The following is a 23,343-nucleotide window of genomic DNA, read 5'->3' on the forward strand; positions in this document are numbered from 1 at the left end:
TATGTGCCAGTAAAATTGACAATCTAAATGAAATTGATATTTATAAAAATATACATTGTTCAGATTTATATAAGAAATGTAATTCTTATTATTCTTAACTATTCTACAAAAAGAAATTGAAGATATGAATGAGTTCCCTAAGAAAAAAACAAGTTGTGACTTACAGATGTGGTGGAATACTACTATACAGTAAGAAATGACAAGCAGGTTAATTTTTAAAAGACATGGTAAGACCTACCTAAAAATTATGAAGAGTGAAATGAGCAGAACCAAGAGAACATTATATATAGCAACAAAAATATTGTTTGAACAATGACTTGTATATGTCTACCTCTAGAGAAAAAACTTTAACATAGAAATAAGCATGACATTTTTTATATTATATATACATATGTACACACACATATCTTTTTGTCAAATGATTCATTCTCTAATGTCGGGATGGGAAGGTAGGAAGGAGTTAACCTAGGTATTTTAATGTAATAAATTAATGAATTACTTTTTAAAACACAGATAGAATTACAAGAGAATTCTACCAAACATTTAAGGAACAATTAATTCTAATACTTTATAAACTATGTGGGGAAAAAATAGGTAATGAAGTAGTCCTACCAAATTCCTTTTATGATATAAATATGGTTTTGATGCCTTTCTTAAGGAGAACAAATACATATAGCATCCACAAAATATATTACTGAATAAATACAAAATTAATGTAAATTAATTAGAGAAAGGGGGCACTAACTATTGAGAGGACCAGGAAAGTTTAGAAAAGATGGCATATATTGAAGGAAGAGCAAAGTTTTGAGAAGGGAACAAATTCCACATATGAAAAGTGGTTAGTGCCAAGTCTCAGAGACAGAAAATGTCATTCATGCCATGTGTAAGGAACAGAAAGAAAGCCAGTTTGGCTAGAATATAGAGCATAAAAAGAGGAATAATCATTGTTGACAAGCATTAATTAAGTGCTTACTATGTGCCAGGTATTGTGCTAAATGTTTGGAATTCAAATGAAGTAGAAAGAATCCGTGCTGGAGCTTACATTTTAAAGGAGTAAGACAACATATGAAAGGAACCTGGAAAAAAGAGGGGGATTTGATGGAAGGAACTCAACCCATTCCCTTGAGTCTAAGAGGAAGTCTTTAGTCTGTCCAATCAGAAGGAGAGGCCAATAGAACCAAAGGTTCTTCCTATGTGTGAATTCCTGGGCTGGAGTGAGGTTCAGGATAAAGATCTAGGGCATAGTAAAGGAAATCTGAAGTGAAGCTCATAGAGGAATGAGGCTGGATGAGTAATATGAATGAGACTGGAAATATAGTTTGCCCTAAGTTATGAAGAGTTTAAAAACCAGAGGAATTTATATTTGATCCTAGAGGCAACAGGGAACTGCTGGAATTTATTGAGTAGGAGAATGACATGGTCTGATTTGAACTTGAAGAAAAATCGTTTTGGCAGCAGTATGGAGGATGGATTGTAGTGGGAACAAAATCGAGGCAGGAATGCTAATTAGGGAATCACTTGCAATAGTCCAGGTGAGGGCAGATGAGGGCTTGAAATAAGGTGGTGACTGTATGAGTAGAGAAAATGGGTTGAAAATGAGAGATTTTATGGAAGTAGGAACAAGATTTGCCAACTGATTTGTATATGGGAATGGGGGTGGGAGAAGGGGGAGGAGAAAGGATAATACCAAGGTTAATGTATGCAAGAGAATAAATAGTTGGGGGTACCTTTTTTAGAAATAGGGAAGTTTGGAAGAAGGCTGTATTTGATGTGGAAGGGGATAATAAGCTGTTTTGCAAGTCCACTTGGAAATGTCTTCAGGGCAGCCGGTTAGAGGGAAGAAGTTACTTGTCTTGTTTAAGGTCACAGTGGTATTAGAGCCAGAATTCATCCCCAGCTCTCCTAACTCCAAATCCAGTGCTCCCTCCACTATGACATTTTACATGCTCTGGCCATTCATCATGCCCGGGCAAGGATGCTCACCTTGACTCCTGCCATGTAAAACCCACGTCTGGAATTGTATCTGTAGAGTTTTTCTGCTAAGACACTCCTGCCTAAACTCACTCATAAAGGCATGACTAATGATTCCGAAGTCACTGGGAGCCAGTTGGATAGCGATGACAAATATTCCTTCCACTCCCTAGTCCTAGTTCCCTTGTCAGGGGCACAATGAACCACTCCCCCTTAAGCAGCTCGTAATTGTGTTGCTGCACGCTCACTCTTCTCCCCAGGTTTCATAAATTCTGGAAGTCTCAGGGTGACTGCACCTTATTGGCTGTGTTTGGGTGGTAACTGCACCGATAGTGTTGAAATCTCATTCCTTCCAAACCTAAAGAAGATTGAAGACCAAGGGCTAAAAAAGCCACTAATCAAATGAGTTATTTTTGTCGTTTCCCCAGCCGTACCGCCGCCACCCGAAGCAGCAATTGAAGTGGTAGGAAAGAACAACATTCCAGCTACCAAAGCGTTCGGGGGGGTCACATTCATCTCTCTCCAGGATTATTTGGAGAAAGTGAGGAACAGCTCCGAGTGATCGCTCAAATTCACAAATTTCAGCGAGAACACTTGATCCAGATAGGAATAACCGGAATTTGAACCTTCCTCTCGAGTCATTTCTTTCTCCACCCAAAATGGCTTAAAGAGTGTTTAGAGAAGAAATAAACTGTGCCCAAAAGAGGGAACGTAAGCCAGACTCCACCCTGGGCAGCCTCTAACTCGCCCCCCACTCACCCCTTCACAAATCAGCAAGTAACAGGGCTTGTGTCCTCCCCGCTAACCAGGACGTTGTTTATTAAAGTGGGTACAGCTGAATTGTGGTTTTGCTCGCCTCCATCAATCCAGCACGGCACTGCACAGGGGCCGCCTTTGGGTAGCTTTTTTTTTTCCCCCTCCCCTTCATAAAATGCCATAACACGACCCTGCTGCTCCACCTGGTCAGCCATCCAGAAACTCCATGCATCACTAAATCCTCCCTCGGTCAGAAAGCTCAGGTTTGGAACTGGTGGATGTCTGCAGTAAGGGCGATCAGGAGGCTAGAGAGGCGGTGTGGGGAGAGGCAGTGAGCACCTTTCATATGTCTGCAGTTTAGGGAGAAGGTCTTTCACAAAGAACCATGGAGCGATTCTGATGGCTCTCCAAAAAATCCTGAGATGCTGAGTTAAAAAATGATTTTTGTCCCCCTTATCTCCTAGGAGCCAAGTCTTCTGTCTCTATAAATCAGAGGATCTGGACTCCGGAGCTTGAAGCCTTGGAGAGTATCTAATCCAAATCAGATTTTACAGAGGAGGAAACTGAGGCACAGAGAAGTTCAATGACTTGTACAAGGTCACCCAGAAAATGAGTGGCAGCATGGCGATTTGAAAACAGGACCTCTGATTCTGATTCTTGGGTACCTTATACTATGTTATACTAAAAGACTTGCTGTAACCTTGATTTCCAATGCCAGTAAGAAGTATACTAGTGTATTAGTACTAATAAAACAAATCTTTGCAAAGAGATCTTTGGATGGTAGCAATGAAGGGAAGGAAAGATTTTCTTATAGTAGGCTGCAAATTTCAAACTAACCATCTGATGAGAAACTCCCACCTATGTACCAAGAAGGCAAATATACATTTGCTGAAGGTGATGAATAATCTCATCACTTTGGTTTCAGAGAGAAGTGGTGTTTGAAGTATAAGGCTTTCTTTCAGTAGCCAACTACATATAATCCAGCTATGGCTGGCAACTAATTTGCTTCTTTTTTATATGGTTCAGGGCACGGTATAGGATTTCTCATAATGCTTGGGATTAATAGTCCTAGAATTTTCCCTAAAGCTCTACCAAGAAGACCATGTATTAATATAGGTCTTAGGATGTGTGACTCAAAGATGAAGACAAAGAAGGAATGGAGGCGACTGAGAAAACTTCCCTCTTTGTCTTGGCCAGCCTCTGGATGTAGGAATAATGGAATAAAATGGAATAAAAACTAGCAGGTATAAACAGAAATTTACACTGAAAGATAGAGATGAAAGAGAGATAGAAAGAGAAATAGTTAAATGATAGAGGGCTCATTAAGTGTTTGTTTGTTGTTTTTTTTTTGCACAAGCTTAGACACTGGCTAGTTGTATGAACCTGGGCAAGTCACTTAACCACACTTGCCTCAGTATCCTCATCTGTAAAATGAGTTGTAGAAAGAAATGCCAAACTAGTATCTTAGCCAAGAAACTCTCAAATGGAGTCATAGTCAGACACTACTGAAAAAATGGCTCAAGAAGAACAACAAAATGTGCAAGGGATTGTGCTAAGCAGGGGAAATAAAAAGAGCAGCAACTACAATAATCCCTATCTTCAAAGCACGTACATTCTAATGAGAAGACAACACATAAAGAGAAACTAGAAAAGCTAAATGAGTGAATGAAGGGCAAAAAAAGCAGGTAAAGTGGCAGATGAAGAGGAGTGTTCCAGCAACAAACCAGTTATGATGTATTTCTGGGCCCTTCCTTAAATAGAGGGTGATGGAAAAAGTCACTCATGAGGAGAGGAGAATCCCAGCATGGAGGGCTTTTAGACTCCAGTCAAGTCAGACTCTGGAGATGCTACAGAATAGAATCAAGTTCCTTATACACAGTAAAAAGTGATGAGCCAAGAATCCCAGCCTCAGCATCCAATCATGGAGGTTTCCTGAGAAGAAAAGGCTTTCCCTCTCCATATGCCAATGGGAGTTGGGAGGTTTGCATTAAATATCAAAACAATGTATATTTTCACTCTAAAATGGGAGTCAGAGTGAGGTTCCACCCCATAAGAATGGGCAGAATTGGGTCGGCTGTCATTTCTAAAATACACATATCCATTGCTTATACTTTTATTGCTCCCTTTAAACCTAATTTAATAAAACTGTGTTCTAATTAAATGAATCTTTGGGAAGAGGTCTTTGGATGGTACCAATGAAGGAATGGAAAGATTTCCTTACAGTAGGATGCAGATTTCAAACTAACCATCTGATTGGATAATCTACGCACAAACCCTAAATCAATAAGAAAAAAGTGGCATCATCTGCTAAGGAGTTAGAGCTAAGACCAAAATGGCAGCCAATATGCTGAGAGCCAGAGAAAGCATATTGCTCACTCCCAGAGAATGCTCTAATGCTGGGTGGTGTATATGACAGATGAACCTTAAGCATGTAGACTTCTCTCTACTGACTACATTACTGGTTTCAGTTTCCTCTACACTTAGGAATTCTTGTCATAGCTCTAAGGCTGAAAAGAAATTCAAGAGGCTATTTAGTTCAAATCCATCATTTTACAGATGAGTAAACTGAGACCTAGGATGATTAAATATCAGCGTAAAATGTGATGCCAAATGAGAAGAGTTTTGCACACATTAAAGCATTACGTAAATGCTAACTATTATTAAATAATTTGCCCATTATATCATACAGGCATATCAGAGGTGAGATTCAAAGATCTCATCTTTTTTTGAGATGAGAAGGAATGATGATCAATGAATAAGTAGGGTTCACAAAATGAAAGTTCTATATATGACTTTTGCTCCAGTGAATCCAACTTATAATTATCAGATACCTAACAATTCAAATGACATAGAGTGCAGGAAAATTTTGGCTGGGTCAGGTGTCCCAAATATTATAACAACTCTGATTATGAGGTTATTTATATGACAATCATAATTCTCATTTATATAGTGTTTTACCATCACAAAATGCTTTATATTCCTTCATTTTATTCCATGTATTTCTCCTAATCTTGTCTCCATAGTATCCCCTCTGTTCTGCCTCTCAAAAACTAGAAGATCTCTTATAAAATTGGGAAGTTATCGAGGTTTGTCTTTGTTCTACCCCTCTTCCTCTCGACAGTCCCAGCCCTCCTATATTTGTATCCACACACACAGGGCATTTCTCTCCATTAGTTTCCTCATCCCCACTCCCAACAATCTGATAGACAAAACAAAGGTTCAAGCTATAGTTCTTCCCATTTTAATAATGAACTCAAAGGAATGAATCTTGAAGTGGAGAGTTTCAAGCACTGGTAAAAGGTAGAAGTGGGGAGATAACTTGAGACAGCTAAGATGACTTCCCAGGAATCTTCAGACAATATTTCACAGGTGGCCATCTACTCTACCCACTTGCTAGGCTGGCCTCAAATGCCTTCTTCCCTGGGAACTGTAGGACAGATGAAACTGGTGGAATTAAGGGAAAGAAAGGGACGGATCAGAAGAACTTTCCAGAAGCAAACAATACAGACTAAAGTAGCGCCCACAAAGTTGGGGCTGTAGAGAGGAAAATCACGTAAATATTCATCGAAGACCTACGATGGTCAAGGTAGTCTTGAAGACACTGAGAAGGTGGCTATTTAAAAGGAGAATACATAAAGGGGTAGATGGGAGAGCCCTGGAGACAAAGTTTGCTCAGAGTCAGCCCTGGTAGGACATGAAGAGCAGTGAAGCATTAGCAGCCATACTGAAAACCCAAAGGATAACTGATCTGACAGGCTATGAATCCCACACTGGGATCTTCTGATACAAATACCCTGAAAAGAGGCACAGACACACTCTCATTTGTAACCCAGATCCTTCTAACCCAGAACAGACGGGCAGTCCCTGCTCCTTCCCATCCTCAAAGACCTATTCTTCACTCGCTGACATGGCTGGTTATCTGCTCGTTTGCCAGCTCAGTGATGCTGGTCTAACCAAAGCTACGAAGGGAAGGCAAACAATGCATCCAGCCTGAGCACCGCATGGGTATGCCTCAGAGTCTGCCTTGGGGCCATCTGCTAGAAGCCACTCTTTCCAGGAATTCATTTGTCATAAAGCACTTCGCCATAAAAAGAAATTGGATTTGAACCGGACCTGTGACATTTATGCTTCCCTTTTCCGCGCTTAGCTTTCCTCATCTGTAAAAATGGCAACGTTGCAAGGTTGTGATGAAGGGAAACTCTGTAAACGTTTAAGTGATAGATGAATGTTTTTATTATAATAATTATTTCATTTAATCCTCAGGCTAATGCTATGGGGCAGGTGTTATCATCCCCATGTTACAGATGAGGAAACTGAAGGATAGAGTTTAAGGATGTGGCTCAGGCAAGTACAATAATGGCGGTAAGACTCCTACTCAAGACTTCTGATTTTGACTCCAGAGTTCTCTCTACTAATGGCTTCCATGAGGATGAAAGAACATGGGTCTTAGAACTAGGTTAAGTCTCAGCCAGGATACTTGGAAGCTGTGACATCATAGGAGACAATACAGAATGGAAAGATTATCATCAGGAACCCTGAGACTCAAAGCTCTGACTCAGACTGAGTGATCCTAGAAAAGTCACTTCAGAACTCACTTTCTTCATCTATAAAATGGAGATAATGAAATTTACCCTGTCTAATTTTATTACTACTATACACAGTTGTCTTGGACATTGTCTGTAATGTAGGACAGAAAAGTCCTAAATACATTTTAAAGGACTCTACAGATTAGTTAGGACAGCTAGGGGAAGTCATGGATAAAGCATTGGGCTTGGAATCAGGATGACTCATCTTCGTGGGTTTAATCCAGACTCAGGCACTCACTTTGTGACCCTGGGCAAGTCACTTAACCCCATTTGCCTCCATTTCCTCACATGTAAAATGATCTGGAGAGGGAAATGGCAAACAATTCCAGTATCTTTTCCAAGAAAACCCCAAAATGGGATAACAAAGAACCCAATATGATTGAAACAGATCAAGGCATTCATTACTAATTATCAGTATGGTTTATTTTGAATATGGGTTCAAATAATAGATTCAAAATTGAAGTCTAAGCATTGTTACAATTAAAATTATCTCAAGAAACTGAGTTTAGGTAATATTGTCAATTTATTGATAAGATTAGCATTACAAGTAATAAAGTGATAGGTCAGCACCCTTTTTAAATGGCCAAAGACCCTGAAACTCCAGCTAGTAGTTCTATAAATATGTTTTGGAAGCTCATTATTCAGTCCCTCCCTTGAACATCCCAAGACATCTCCAACTGGTAAATAACTAGGAGGTGATCCATCAAACTATCCATCTCTCTTCATTCACACAGGAGTCATGTAGGCAGAAAGAGAATCTTGTCTCACTTTTCTATTAACCAAATTTTAATAAAAGGAAGAAACTCATTGGGATGCCTAAAGACACAGAAAACATAAAAAGCAGTCTCTGACCCAGAACCCAGAAACAAGAATACACAAAAATTCTCTCTAATCCACAACCCTTAGATAGAAATTAATATAGTATATGAAAAATAAATTCTCATAATATACTGAAGGAAACCACTCAGGCAGAAAAATCACCAAATAGCAAGTCCCTAGACCCTAAGCTAGGACCTTGGAAAACATTTATAGTCCAGCCTCCTAAGTGACTTTTTCAAGCTTACACACATAACAAAGATGATGTTTGAACCCTCGTTTTCCAATCCCACAGGCAGAGCTATTGCCATCAAACCACTCTGACTCTTGAGCCCCTTTTGTCCCACAAGGAACATCTTTGTCACAGTGTGTCTCCTGATGGCTTGGCAAGCCATAGAGATCTGAATTGAGAGGCAAGTAAAGGTCTGATAACTTTGCCGATACGACACAAATTCTAGCTATATTCTAGCAGGCTCAACCTGGCTCCTGAGTGTGCCTTCATCACGTGTCTGTCATCTTGGGCTGGAGAACTGAGCTGGCTACCCTGGTGAGCTATTTTTAATCCACCTGAATTGTGTTCAAGTACAGTTCAGATGTGATTATTGAAAACAATTGCAGAAAGGCTTTCTTTCCCAATCATACAATAATAATCACTGGTGAAGATCTAGGAAGCAAGAGGAAAATAAAATGGTGAAGAGAAAATAATACAATGTATGTTTATATGTGTGTTTTCTGTGTATGTGCATATATGTGTATATGAGTATGTATATGTCTGCATGTGTGTGGTATCATTTCAGATTTTTATCTTTATTCTTCTCCTGACTGGCTCCATTGTCTGTGGGGAGAAAAGGGAGATTTGACCATCCTGGCCCTTCAAAGACACTAAAATAAAGACCACTTTACTAGAAAGTCAACATGAAAACAGAAAGTACCAGAACTAAGTTAGTCAGTCCACCCACAGGCATTTATTAACCACTTAGTATATGCCAGGCACTGGCATACCAAGAAAAGCAAACATCCCTTGCCTTTGGGAGTCCCTTTCAAATCAGAGAGACAACATGTAAATGAGTAGGTACATACAAGATCTCTACGAAGTAGATGAAAGATCGCCTGAGAGAAGAAGGCACCAGCAGCTGAGGAACCAGGGGGAAACCTCGTGCAGGAGGTGAAACTTGAGCTCAGTCTTGAAGGAAGCCAGGGAAACTAAGAGGTGGAGATGAGGAAGCAGAGCATCCCAGCCATGGGACACCATCAAGTGTGAAAGCATGGACATGAGAGATGGAGAACAATAAATGGGTCATTATAGACCACACAAACAGAGTGTTTGAAGGGGAATAAAACTCAAGGCTGGAAAGATGGGAAGAGCTTTCACTGCCAGACTGGAGGTAAAAGGAAGCTGCTGAAGCTCAAAGGGCAGGGAGTAAATTGGGTTAGACCTACACATTGGGAAGATCATTTTGGCAGAGGACAGATTGAATTAGAGAAAGGATTGAGGCAAGGAGACCACCAAGAAAGCTATTGTAGTATTGCAGCTGAGAGGGGAGGAGGACCAGAGCTAGGGTGGTGACCATGTGAGTGGAGAGAGAAAAGAAATATATTTTGAGAGGATGTTTTGATGATAGAAACAACAAGATGGGCCAAAAGATTGGTCATGGAGGGTGAGCGAGATGAAAGCTAGAGATCGATCAACGCTGGGGTTATGGACTTGAGTGGCTGGGTAGATGGTGATTACCTCAGTAATAATAGAGAAAGAGGGGATGACTTGGTGGGGAAAGGAAAGATAATTATCTTTCTATTTTAGAAATGGTAAGTTTGATATGTCTTGAAGACCATATAGTCCAGCAGCATAGCATATCACAAAACTCTTTTGTTATAGGACACTGGAGAGCTTGAAATACATTGAATATCATAAATGCTGATCCAAGGAACTGCATAAAAGGATCTATATGTTGTCCATTTTAGAAAGAGCTTTGTTTTTGCAGAAACAGGGCTTTCTAAACCAGGATACATAATGTTTAGGGAAGAATCAGGGGCCATTGCCATCCAGCTGCCTTATGGAAGATGGGAATCCTATACAGCTTTAGCTTCTATACTGAGATGGGGGGTGGGATAACCTACTTCTGATCTATAGAAAGGGGTCTCTGTTAACTACTCAGTGAATGGAGTTTTGGACGGAGAGATGAGAAAAGTTGTTCCACTGACCAGATTGGGGCTCCTCTGACATCTTTTTCAACCCTTTGTGATTCTCTTATGCTGTTCCATGAGTTGAAGAGACTAACCACTCCACTTCCCTCTTGAAAACCACTAAGGGGTTTTCACACTCAAACTTCTTTAAATACTCCACACTGGCTTGCCAGCTCCAGGAGGGGAGAGGGAAGGAAAAGAGGGAGACATTTTGGATCATATAAGTTCAGAAAAATTATATGGAAATTTGTTATTACATATAATTGGTAAAATAAAATATCTTTATGATAAATAAATACTTCATTCACTGGCTTTCTGGGGATGGGACAGAAAAGGAAGGAACAGGAAAGAGGAAGGAGAGAAAAGAGGTATATTCATAAATGAAATTGATCCACATACTAAAGATGTCCATAAAAATTAAAATAAATGTTCCACTCACCACTTCTACAGCGAATGCTGCTTCAACTGTAGTGATGTGACTAGTGCTTGCATCAAGAGCTAATGTCACTAGTGAATTTCTTCCAGAGATTTTTTTTAAAAAAAAAAACAAATTAAGTGGGCAGCTGGGTAGCACAGTTGATTGAGAGCCCTATCTGTACTGATAATAAGGAATTTCTGTATCAGGAGTTTTTTATACAGAGGAAATCATAGCTGCAACAATGGTCACTAGTAGTCCAGTGGATAAAGGTCCAGACCCAGAGTTAAGGTGACCTTTCAGGGTCAAATCCAGCTTCAGGCACTTACTAGCTTTGTGACCTTATGCAAGTCACTTAACCTCAGTTTGCCCTAGTTTCCTTGACTATAAAATGGGGATAATAATAGCACCTACCTCTCACAGGGCTGTTGGGAAGGATTAAGTGAGAGAATATTTGTAATGCATTAGCACACTACCTAGCCCATAGTAACTATTTAATAAATGTTTGTTCCATTTCTCCTCTTCCCTTCTTTAAAAAGAAAAAGAAAAATACCCAAAATACTTGTACTAACTCACTTAAGATTTTTGTAAAGATACTATGAGAAAGTATTTTTCAAAGCATTCTGTAATTATAAAAGGTCATGTCTGTATGAGTTTTTATTGCTATATCAGCCCACAGTTAAAAGGTGAATGATTCATTTGAGACGATACAGGCAGTAAAAAAAAAAAAATAATCCTTTGGATGTATTGCTTGGAAAGCTGTGAATCTTTGTCTATGGCCAAGTGTGGTGGTTGCCCACCAGTCACCACCGTGAATAAGGTACTTGTCTTTTTTGTCAACAAGAATGCTGGAGCAATGGAATGGTACCATTTTATATCTCAGAAGGCAGACAGAAGGAATTGCACTATTGGCAACCCCTATTATAATGGAGAAATATTATAAGGATATTTCAATAGCCATCCAGAGTAGACACCATGTGTACCATATGGCTACTGACTGCTTCCAACAAAGAAAGAAAAAAATTCCACAAGGAATGGGATGCAATGCCACAGAACACGAAACAGATCCACTCAGAGGATGCATGAATAGGGACTCCATTTATTAGCCTGGTCCTCTGGAGATATCTGCTAATAATCCAATCTATGTGTAGTTTACAGTGAAAAAGTCTTTTTCATGTGTGGAGCTCCAGAGAAGTAAATAGAACTTCCTGATAATTAAGCAACAAGGAAGTTTCCTTCTCACCATCAACATTGCATGCTGTCACAAAAAAAAAATAATATTCTGTTTTAAAAATTGATCGTCTGGGTAGGTATGTAAAGAAAGCCTATTGTACCTCTAAAGGTTAGATTAGTGCCTAGCTTATATTAGGTGCCTAATAAATGCTTATTGACTGACCAAATGACAAAACACTGTTGCTATCTAATACATGCTTTATTCCATGCCAATGGAAAACTACCACTATGCTGAAAAAAAGGGAGATTCATTTCAGTCCATGTTTGGGAGCTGAGATTATATATTGCTTTAACCAAAGTTTCAGTGCTGTTGTTTTTGAAAACATGGTTTCCCATACACTATTGTGATTATTTCTTGTTTGTCTGTCTACTTTGTTTGCTCTGCATATTTTCTTCCCTTGAAAACTTGACCTTACATGTCCTGACTAACACAGAGCAAAGAAAATAAACTGCTGGGGGTCTCTAGATGGGGAGAGACCTCGGGATTTCTCTCATGAGCCACCATGAAGCCAAGAGCTCATGATCTCCTATGCTATAGTCTCTTTTATGTCTTTTCTTTCCTCGATTTTTTTTAGGTGAAAGGGATCAGCAATGGCTATGACTTTGTGAGTCTTGAAGTTCAAGAAATTGAACCATCAGAAACATTTGCCAGAAATCAAATGGCAAAAAGAAAAATTGGGAGCAATCTGCTTGATTCAGCCTAATAGTAACAGAATTGCAAATCCATTCCTGCATCTCAGACATGCTATATTTGGAAGTTAACTTGATGAGGCAAAGGCTATGTAAAAACTCCATTAAATCTGAGTCCATTGGATGCTCAGGTGTTGAAGAGAAAATGCTTAGAACTTTGATTCTTGCTGAACTTTGGCAGTACATATCCCTTTATAAAAACTAAAATTCTTAAAAATTGCATCCTTTGAAACTTATCTATTATGGAATGCCTTGTCCTTTGATGTAATATATTTCATTACTCCTATTTTATATCAACCTTTGTCATAGATAATTGATATGAATTTTCCCCTTTCAGAAATCTTATTATAGCTTCATGGTCTTTTCTAGTCTTTTCAACTTATCTGTTTTTTTTTATTTTTAACGAGGAGAAAATAGATTTGATACTTAATTATTTACAATGTAGTTTGAGATGCATTAATGAGATCTCTTCATTTCTATTCTTTTCACTTTTTAATTCTTAAGTTTTTGTTCATTTCAGTAAATTCTGTTATTAATTTGAGTCTATAAAAATTACTTGGTAGCTTGGGTTTGCACTAAATTTATAAATTAATTTAGCTAGTTTCATCATTTTTATAATATGGGAACAACCCAACCAGGAACAATGAATATATTTCTAATAAAAATTTCATTTATTTCTCTAAAAAGTGTTTTGTAGTTTTATTTAATTAAATCCTGAGAACTTCTCTATAAGTTTACTTCCAGACATTTTCTGCTCATCCTAATTATTTTGAATGGAATTTCCTTTCTGACTTCTGCTAGACTTAATAATATTAAAAAAATCTAATGATTTGTGGATTTGGGGAAATGTATTTCCTATTCCTCACTCATAAGGTATCCCCTTCTACTAAGGTATACTTCCTTACCTGGACTTTTGAAATCTTACCTATACTTCATGGTGAAATTAAAAGTCACCTAAAAACCTTTCTTTTTTTTCCAATTGGAAATGACCTTTCCTTACTCTAAGCATCATGTTTTGTATTTTCCTTAAGACTTTATTACTTTCCTCTGACCTAGCTATTATAATGCATGATATTGCACATCTATGTATCACATCTCCTGTGATAGTTTAAAAACTATTATATCAAAGGGATCTTATCCCCTCCCACTCCTGGAGGGTCAACCCAGCTCGTCAATATTCCCCACATATCAGAATTCGCATCAGTGAAAGTCCAAATGTCAATAAAAAGAAAGTAGGTGGGGCATATCTGGTTTTCTTGGACAGACACGGAGCTAGAGAGACATATGAGGGAAAGAAAGATTAACGGAGGTTAGAAAAACGTGGTCAGAGGACTTAGAGTAAGAAAGAGATTTTAAACTATGCTGATCTGCCCTTCCTATTAATAAACTTTATAAAATTAATAACTGGGTAGATATATTAATTTAATTGTTACATTATGTAGGAGGAAGGATCACATATGATTTATCTTTGCATCTCTTCCATATCCTGGAACATCTGGTTTTTCACATGGTAGATATTTGGTTAGTAAATATATGAACAGCCATCATAATCAGTATCAATTGCTAAAATTATTTCCTTGAAATAGCTCAATGAAGTCATTGTATTCCCATTTTGCAGATGAAGAAGCCAAGCTAAAAAGAGTCAGAGCAGGATTAAAAATTAGGCCTTCAAAAATCCAAAAGCAGTACTCTGTCTTTAAGAAATATTTATGGTACATCAACAAAGTACATGGTACTGATGAAACTAGTTCAATTGCATCATTGATGACAAAGCTGCCATCTTTATCATTCTAGGTGTTTGCTGGAGAAATTATCTTATATTTTTGGTCCTAGAGTTTCTACATTAAATGATAGTTGAATTGTTCATCACACTGTTGAATTCTGACTCTTATACTAGCTAGTTGTGTGACCACAGGTAAATCACCTCAATTCTCTGAGGCTAAGGAAAAATCTATTTCTGTAAAATGAAAAAGATAGTACTTGTACTAATTACCCCATACGGTAATTGTAAGGAAAGCATTTGGCAAACATTAAGACACAGTAGATGCATAGACTACTTTATCTAAAACACAATAAAGATATAGCTGTTATTGTTGCTTTGCAGGAAAATCTTTGCTTGATTATAAAGGAAAGAATGGATGTGACCTGCTAATGTTCAATATTTCCTATGGAAAGTTATGGACCTTGACTCTACTTCTTCCATACATTCTGGCACTGAGGGTTTTGTTTTTGTTTTTGCCTTTCACCAAGCCCTGTCATATTTGTTCTTCCATGCCTTCTGTCAAGAGTTTAGCACTGAGAGGCTGAACATTCCCAAATTACCTCTGCTTTTTAGCCTGACTGTAAAAGAAAGATGCTCCAGTTAGATTCGGATATGTGGGCTCTAAAGCAAGCACCAGAGGTTATTTATTGTTTTAATTTGGCTTCGTCTTTATACAGAATCCATTTAGTATCATGGGACTTTAATAGAAGGCCATCCTACACAGTGCAATTATTACCATCGTGCCTGAGAACCATTAGAAAAATAAAATGTGCAACAGGCAAATGCTGGCCTATAAACAGATCTCAACAGACTCAACAGCACACATACACACACAACAGCAAAACCCCACACCTAGAACCACTCTCAGGATTACTCAGATGAGGAACTAGAGAGGCAGAAAAGACTTCCATCTTCTCCCTGGAGTCTCTACCAGCCTGTCAGCATTGAGAAACACAGGCCTTGAAAGAGTAGGTTTTTCAAGTGGAAAGAGTTCTGTTTGCTAAGCATGACTTATATTTAGTCCAAAGAAAAGCAGTACTGTGAAAGAGACCTTGTAACCAAGGAGTAATGTTTGAAATTGACCAAATAAAAAAAATTATGTCAAAAAAAAAAAACAGTAGACCTTAGATGACTATTATATTTGAATCATTCTATGAGCAAAATGGGGCACATGCCCTTACAGCCTGTGAAAGAACTAGACTACTGTAGCCTTGGGGGAAAGGATTACCCATATGAGTAGTACTTCATCACATATCTATATTTTCCAAGGGAAGTTCTAGATGTTGATGAAGAAGTAGCTAGAGAGCTACCTTAGTAAATCCAAATGCCAGTAACATTCCTAAATTTTCTTTTTTTTCCCCATCAAATGTCAGCTTCTTAAGGCAAATTATCATTTAATGTCATTTTATCTCTAGCACCAAAGAGAGTTCCTATCCTATAGTGAAAATAACAAATATTTGTTGATTGATCACTTTGATTGGGACAAGCTCAAGCATCTTTGGAGTGTTTGCTGAGCTCTGAAGAATGGGCTCCATTCTTCCTATAGAAGAGGAAGAACTACTAGCAAGACACAAAGATTATCTGTAACTCAGTATTTCATAGCCACTTCCTAAGAGGTTAACATCAATCATAGTTTTTGAGATATTCGATTTGAATATTGCATGACCTTTAAGGAACAGAAATATTTTCTGAGGAAAGAAAAACAACACTAGTTTTAGGAGTTCTTCACTGTATACCTAGAACATGGTGGGATGGGTAGCAAACCATACATACTCTTCACCTCTAGTGGCTGCTTCCATTCTAAGAAAGATTTAATTTCTTTGAAATTTATGAATGAAAATGAAAATTTTAATTCTTTGAAAACAAAAAGGACCCAAGGAACCTAATATGGAATGAGAGTAACAGAGTGAGAAAAAACCACTGTGTTTAGAATTAGATGTGGATTCAGATACCAAATGAGTATGAGTACTTTCTACCTTTGTCATCTTAAACAAATCATTTAGATTTAACTACTCTGCTTCAATGTTTTTTCTTCTTCTATAAAAGGAAGTGGTTGGACTAGATGATCCCTAAGTTCTTTGCCTGTGTTTTTATAAATATTTGATCTAATGCTCTTGAGATAGTAGCTAGTCATTTAAGGCACAAGTATTTGCTGGCAGAGAAAAGCTATTGATCTAAACTGCTGATTGACACATGCCAATTTCACCAAGATGTATTTGTCATGTAAATGGGTTACCATCTTAGGGGAAGAGATTAATAAAAATTGACCCTAAGAAAAAGAAGCACTCACAGTATGGCCACTTTCAAAATATTATCATGAATTAGGTAAATTTCTGGAATTAAGTAGAATTTTTGTCAGAGTTCTATGGAAAATCTATGCCATCATCACACAGTCCCTCGGGGATCTTACTCATGGTTATCTTGTTGAAAGGATACCAATAAGCTTAAAGAGGAGATAAAAAATAGCAAAGAGAATGTGCCAGTTCTGACTCATATTGTGTGATCATGAGCAAGTCACCTGATCTCTTGCTTTCAATTTTCTCATCAAATATTATTTGCACTGCCTATCTCATTGGTTTGTTGTGAGGAAAGCACTTCATGAACGTTAAAGTACTTGTAAACATGAATTATTATTGCCTCTTTGGCAAGGTTCACAGGATAACTAAATTCAAAATGAAAAAGAGTAAGCACCTACTACATGCAAAGCACTGTGCTTGTCACCAGGGGATACAAAGATAAAAATGAACTTGTCCCTGCCCTCAAGAAACTCACATTTTACTGACAATTCTTTTACATTACAGTACAATGTATAAATAAATATGGGATCATTTAAAGAGGGATTCTAAGGACTGAGGGGAAGGTGATAGCTTCTGAGTAGAGCTTTAAAGAAAGCCAGGGATTCAAAGACAAGCTTTGAACTACTGGGTTCCATGCAACTTCACCTTCACCCTAACCACTCCTATAAAGTCCCATCTGACTTTAAGGGTGATAACCAAATCCATTGCTTTTTAAAGGATGTCTTAATCAATCTCTGTGATTTCCTATCACAATCCTGTTGACTTCTGAATTTAAAACATTTTCCCTAGCCGGCACTTTCCTTTATGTGGAACTCGCTCCCACAACAAATAAGCTCCAGATTCTGTATATATAAATATATATATATAGGTACATATATATCCAGGTATATATATATACCTGGAATTTAGCATGCCTAACTTGAGAACATCTTCAAATCAAATCAAGGTTCTGGGCAGGAGTTCGTCAATCAGAGGAATGTGGCAAAGGGGCAGAGGCATCCCTAGGGTGAGAAAGCTATAGGCGTAGAAATAGAAAAATTGTAAAATAATCCTCTTCAAATATATGAAGGATTATCAAGTAGAAGAGGGAATAGGTATGGTTTGCTACCTAAACCACCATGCCCCATGTATGCAGTGAAGAATTTCCTAAACTAGTGCTGGTTTTCTTTTCTCAGAAGATCTATTCCTTAGATGTCACACAATCTTCAAAGGACATTTTGGTCCCCAAATTTAGAACTAAGACCAACAGACAAAATTGCAAAAAGGAAAATTCCTGCTTAACATAAGATTTTCTAATATGAGCCATTAAAAAATATAGGGGTAGTTCAGGAGATAGTGAGCTCCCTAGACATTAGAAGTATTCAAGCAGAGATTTGAGAGCTACTTGTCAACAATGTTGAACAGGAAATTTAGAGGGGGTTGGCTTTTGAGCTACCTTCCAATTCAGAGATTCTAATGATGCTAGGGAAACTACAGATACTCTGATCGCCTCAAAGGCTCAAAGGTCAGTAGCAAAGAAATAGCTGTCTCATATTCTGACTCAGAGTTGCCAAGTTGAGGGGGAAGCATTCACCATTCTGATATCTGAAAGCTCAAAGAGGAAAGAGCACCATTAGAACATACTTTAAATAAGAATTTCTAGTTCTAAAGCCCTCAGATCTCACTCCTGATATGAAGATGGGTTTCTGCTGCAAGATCAAGTTTGGCTTCAAAGGAACAAACTGACAAACTACAGTAGAAAAAAGACATGAAGAATATGCATTATCTACTGGGGACCATTTAATAACTTTCGGAGTCCTACTGTTCAAGTTCATTCAGATTAGCTCTCATTTTCACAGTAAAGAAAAAAGCATTTGCTTATCAAAATATGTACCACATAGTAGCTGGCAAGACCAAAAGAGAAGTACAAAAAGTGGAGAAGGAGGAAGGAGAGGGGAAGGGAAGGGAAGGGAAGGGAAGGGAAGGGAAGGGAAGGGAAGGGAAGGGAAGGGAAGGGAAGGGAAGGGAAGGGAAGGGAAGGGAAGGGAAGGGAAGGGAAGGGAAGGGAAGGGAAGGGAAGGGAAGGGAAGGGAAGGGAAGGGAAGGGAAGGGAAGGGAAGGGAAGGGAAGGGGGAAGGGAAGGGAAGGGAAGGGAAGGGAAGGGAAGGGGGGTGAGAGACAGAGAGAGAGAGAGAGAGAGAGAGAGAGAGAGAGAGAGAGAGAGAGAGAGAGAGAGAGAGAGAGAGTGGAGGGGGTGAGGGGAAGGAGAGACACAAGGAGAGGAGGCAGATGAAGACTAAGAAAAGAGAGAGAGAAGAGAAAGATCTTCATTCTGTTGTAGCAATAAAGGTTTCCTTCTCCAGCGATAATCAACTCTGCATAATTAAAATAGCTCAGACTGCTGAACTAATTTTCGAACTGGAGGTTTCTTCCTGTAGCAACACTTACACACAAAGTTTCTACTGTGAATGAATTTAATCGTGAGTCTAATTACAATTTTAATGAATATCTCGAGCACTGCATGTAAACTTGCACTCTGCGGCATCGCTATCTGTGAGGGTAGTTGGAGGTCTTTTTACATTTCATATAAAGGATTGCTTCTGCAAAATGTTTATCTTAAACAGCAGATATCCTTTTTTCTCTTTTAAAGGGAAAGCACGATGTAAAATAAATATCAAATGTGTTCAGATTTTTTTTAAGCCTTCTCTTTTTAGACACTTGACCTTTATGTTCATTTGAACTGCTATTTTGTATACAGGGTTTGCAACTACAACTTGCTGTGATAGCAGCAATAGTTGGTGACTGAGGGAGTATTGTTTATTTGATATATTTTCAGATCCTCATGTTTGTTTGTTTTTACAAGCATTTTTATATCACCTACTTTGTGCCAAGTACTCTGCTTGGCACTTTTTAGAAATATTCTCTCATTTGATTCTCAGAAACAACACTGAGAGGTAAGTATTATTATTATTCCCATTTTATAGATGAAAAAACTGAGGCAAACTTGCCCATGATCATACAGCTAATAAGTGTCTGAGGTGAGACTTGAAATCAGGTCTTCCTAATTCCAAACCTAGGGCTTTATCTACTGAACCATCTAGTGTCCTCCAGGTTTTTGCTAGAACATCATACAATCATAGAACCTAGTTCTAGAACAACCTTAGCAATTATCAAGTCCAACTCCTTCATTTTACAGAGGAGTAAACTAACCCCCATGAATTAAGTGATTTGCCCAAGGTCACACAACAAGTAACTAATATAGCTGGGATTCAAGCCCAAGTTTCCTGACTCCTTAGCCTATATTGTTCCAACATACTTCGTGACATTGCCACTACTCCGATGCTAACAGAAAACTCAAATACATTTTATAAGTAGGTCAGGAAGGAGAAATACTGTCATCCCTTAAGGAGAAATTAAAAATGAGGATGAAAACAGGGGAAAGTAAATGATTACTCATGGATTAAAAGACATTACTTCTAAAATGATTCATATACAAAGAGTCAGATGAATATGAATCCTCATGATGGGATGACAAAAAAAGAATGCATGTGAGGTAGTAATATGGTACAGTGTAAGAAGTGATGAATCTGAAGTCAGAATAGCTGAGTTTAGGAGGCAGAGTCAATATGGTGGCCTAGAAGGAGCAGAAGTTCAGACCTCTGAATACCCTTCCTTAAAGATCACAAACTGAATACTCCCAGGGGACTGAAAATCAAACTATCAACAAGACAGAGCCAAGGAACCCTCCTGCTGGACTCAATTCAAAAGGTATGCCCCCAAAAGCCGGAATCTGAGAACACTCGGGTTTAAGGGGAAGGCAGAAGGAAGGTCCCAGGACCCCTCCAAGCCACCCCTACCTAGAGCGCTAAGCCCCAAGCAGCAGCAGGAACCTTGACGCAGGCAAAGGCACTGGTCTGGAGGGTGTACCTTGTGGGCAGGGCTGTGCCAAGCTCAGAGCATCTGAACACAGATGGCGAGGAAGGAGCTAGAGAGGGAGAATAGAGCTAAGCAGCCTGGTCAGAGCCATGGAGATCCTCCATATTGCTCCAGGCTTCCAGAAGGTTTTGGCCTCAGAGCACCCCCAGCAAAACCCAGCTGAACTTAATCCCATCAAAAGTCTTAAGAACTCAGGGAAACAAAGGCTCCGATACCCCTCCCTCAGGGACTGCTGGGCTTTAATCCAATCAAAAACCTCCAGAGGACAGGGAAGCTCAAACTCCAACAACCCTCCCCCACAGACTGCACTGAGAGATCCTCTGTCAAAGCTACAAGAGGGGAGACTAACAGAAGCCGACAAAACCAAAAAAATGAGAGGAGCAAGGGCACAGACAAATACAGGGAGCAAAGAAGGGTAAATGTGAGCAATCAACAGAAAAAGAAGAAAGAAATTATAATAGACAGCTTCTATTAAGCAAATGGAACACAGGGGGAGAGATCCACAACTGATAAATCAGAAATCCCAACAAATTGGATACAGGCTTTAGAAGAACTCAAAATGCAATTCAAAACACAATTAAGAGAGGCTGAAGACAATAGGGAAAGGAACTTAAAAATGAAGATAAGTCATCTGGAAACCAAGACACTTGAACTAAAATGAAAAAATAGTGTCTTGAAAGCCAAAATCAAACAGCTGGAAAATGAGGCAAAGGAGATGAAAGATGACTCAAAGAAGATGAAAGATGAGGCAAAGGAGATGAAAGATGAGGTAAAGAGGATGAAAGATGACCTCCAAAGAAAATCAGACCAGAAGGAGAAGGATGACCAAAAAGCCAGGGATGAAATCCAGTCTTCAAGAACCACAATACAACAACTAGAATAAGTGACCTCACAAGGCAACAGGACATTATAAAACAAAACCAAAAGAATGAAAAAATTGAGGAAAACATGAAGCATCTCATTCACAAAACAGAGGATTTAGAAAATTGTTCAAGGAGAGACAATTTAAGAATCATTGGTCTACCAAAAGACCATGACAAAAGAAAAGGCCTGGACATTATACTAAAGGAAATTATTCAGGAGAACAGTCCCAATATCCTAGAACAAGAGGGGAAAGTGGAGATTGAAAGAATCCACAGATCACCCCCAGTATTTAATCCCCAACTGACAACACCAAGAAATGTTATAGTAAAATTCAAAAACTATCATCCCAAAGAAAAGATATTACAAGCTGTCAAGAAGTCCTTCAGATACCATGGAACCACAGTGAGGATAATGCAGGATCTGGCTGCATCCACACTGAATGACCAAAAGGCATGGAATATGATATTCTGGAAAGCAAGGAAACTAGGTCTACAACCAAGAATCAACTACCCACGAAACTGACTATATTCTTACAGGAGAAAGTATGGTCACTCAACAAAATAGAAGAATTCCAAGAATTTGTAAAGAAAAGACCAGACCTGAAAAGAAAATTTGATGCTCAAGCACAGAACTCAAGAGAATCATCAAAAGGTAATTTAAAAAAGAGGGAAAAAAGAAAAACAAAACAAAACAAAAAAAACAAACAAACAAAAAACACCCTTTTTTTAAGAGACCCAATAAGTTAAAATATTATGTATCCCTATAAGAAAAGAAGTCACTGGTAACTCTTAAAAACTGTTGTTATCACCTGGGTAGCTAGAAGAATTACACTTAGAGGGAATAGTGACAAACTGTATAGGATGAAAGGACAAGACATAAATAGGTATATAGATATATGCATGCATAAATACATATACGTGTGTGTATATAAATATATATATATATATACAACTAGAGCTAAAAAAAGAGGTTAATACTAAAAGAAATGGGAAAATAAACAAATGGGGGTAAATTTATATGTCACAAAGAAGCTCGTGATGGGAGCGGGGAGAACATCAATACACTAGAAGGGTAAAGAGATTGTAGATAGGAAATACTCAACTCTTACATGCATTGAAATTCAATCCATTGGGGCAGAAAATAGATTTGTGCCCTATAGGGGAGTTGAAGGATAACAAATGGACTGGTGGGGAGAGAAGCAGTTCAAGGGAGGGAGAGGGTGTGGGGGTAGTTTTAGAAAGACTACAGGGAAAATAAGGGGGGATAAGAAGGAAGGGGTGTAGAAAGGGAAGCAAAATAAGGGTGGGAACTAGGGGGACTGATTAAAAAGAAACATTGGTGTAGAAGGAAATAGTGAAAGAAGAAAAGGAAGGTCCAGGAGTAGAAATCAAAATGCTGGGAAGTACACAGAATAGTATACTCGTCAGAACTTTGGGAAAGGAAAGACTTTAAAACCAAGCAAGACATAGAGTCACAAAATGTAAAATCAATAATTTTGATTACATCAAATTTAAAAGGTTTTGTAAAAACATAACTAATGCATCCAAAATTAGAAGGGAAGCAATAAATTGGGAAACAATTTTCTTTACAAAAACCTCTGACAAAGGTTTAATTACTCAAATTTACAAGAGCTACATCAATTGTACAAAAAATCAAGCCATTCTCCAATTGATAAATGGGCAAGGGACATGAACAGGCAGTTCTCAGCCAAAGAAATCAAAACCATTAATAAGTACATGAAAAAAAGTATTCTAAATCTCTTAAAATCAGCGAAATGCAATTCAAAACAACTCTGAGGTACCCCCTCACACGTAGCAGATTGGCTAACATGACAGCAAAGGAAAGTAGTGAATG

At 38.4% G+C, this 23,343-nt stretch overlaps 1 long non-coding RNA gene across 5 annotated transcripts in view; it reads right to left on the bottom strand.

The window, feature by feature from the left end:
* LOC103106374 (uncharacterized) overlaps positions 1-23,343 on the bottom strand; it is a 168,037-nt gene that overhangs the window by 78,091 nt on the left and 66,603 nt on the right. The window lies entirely within an intron of this gene.

The sequence above is a fragment of the Monodelphis domestica genome, chromosome 6, assembly GCF_027887165.1.
Source record: "Monodelphis domestica isolate mMonDom1 chromosome 6, mMonDom1.pri, whole genome shotgun sequence".
Taxonomy (NCBI): Eukaryota; Metazoa; Chordata; class Mammalia; order Didelphimorphia; family Didelphidae; genus Monodelphis; species Monodelphis domestica.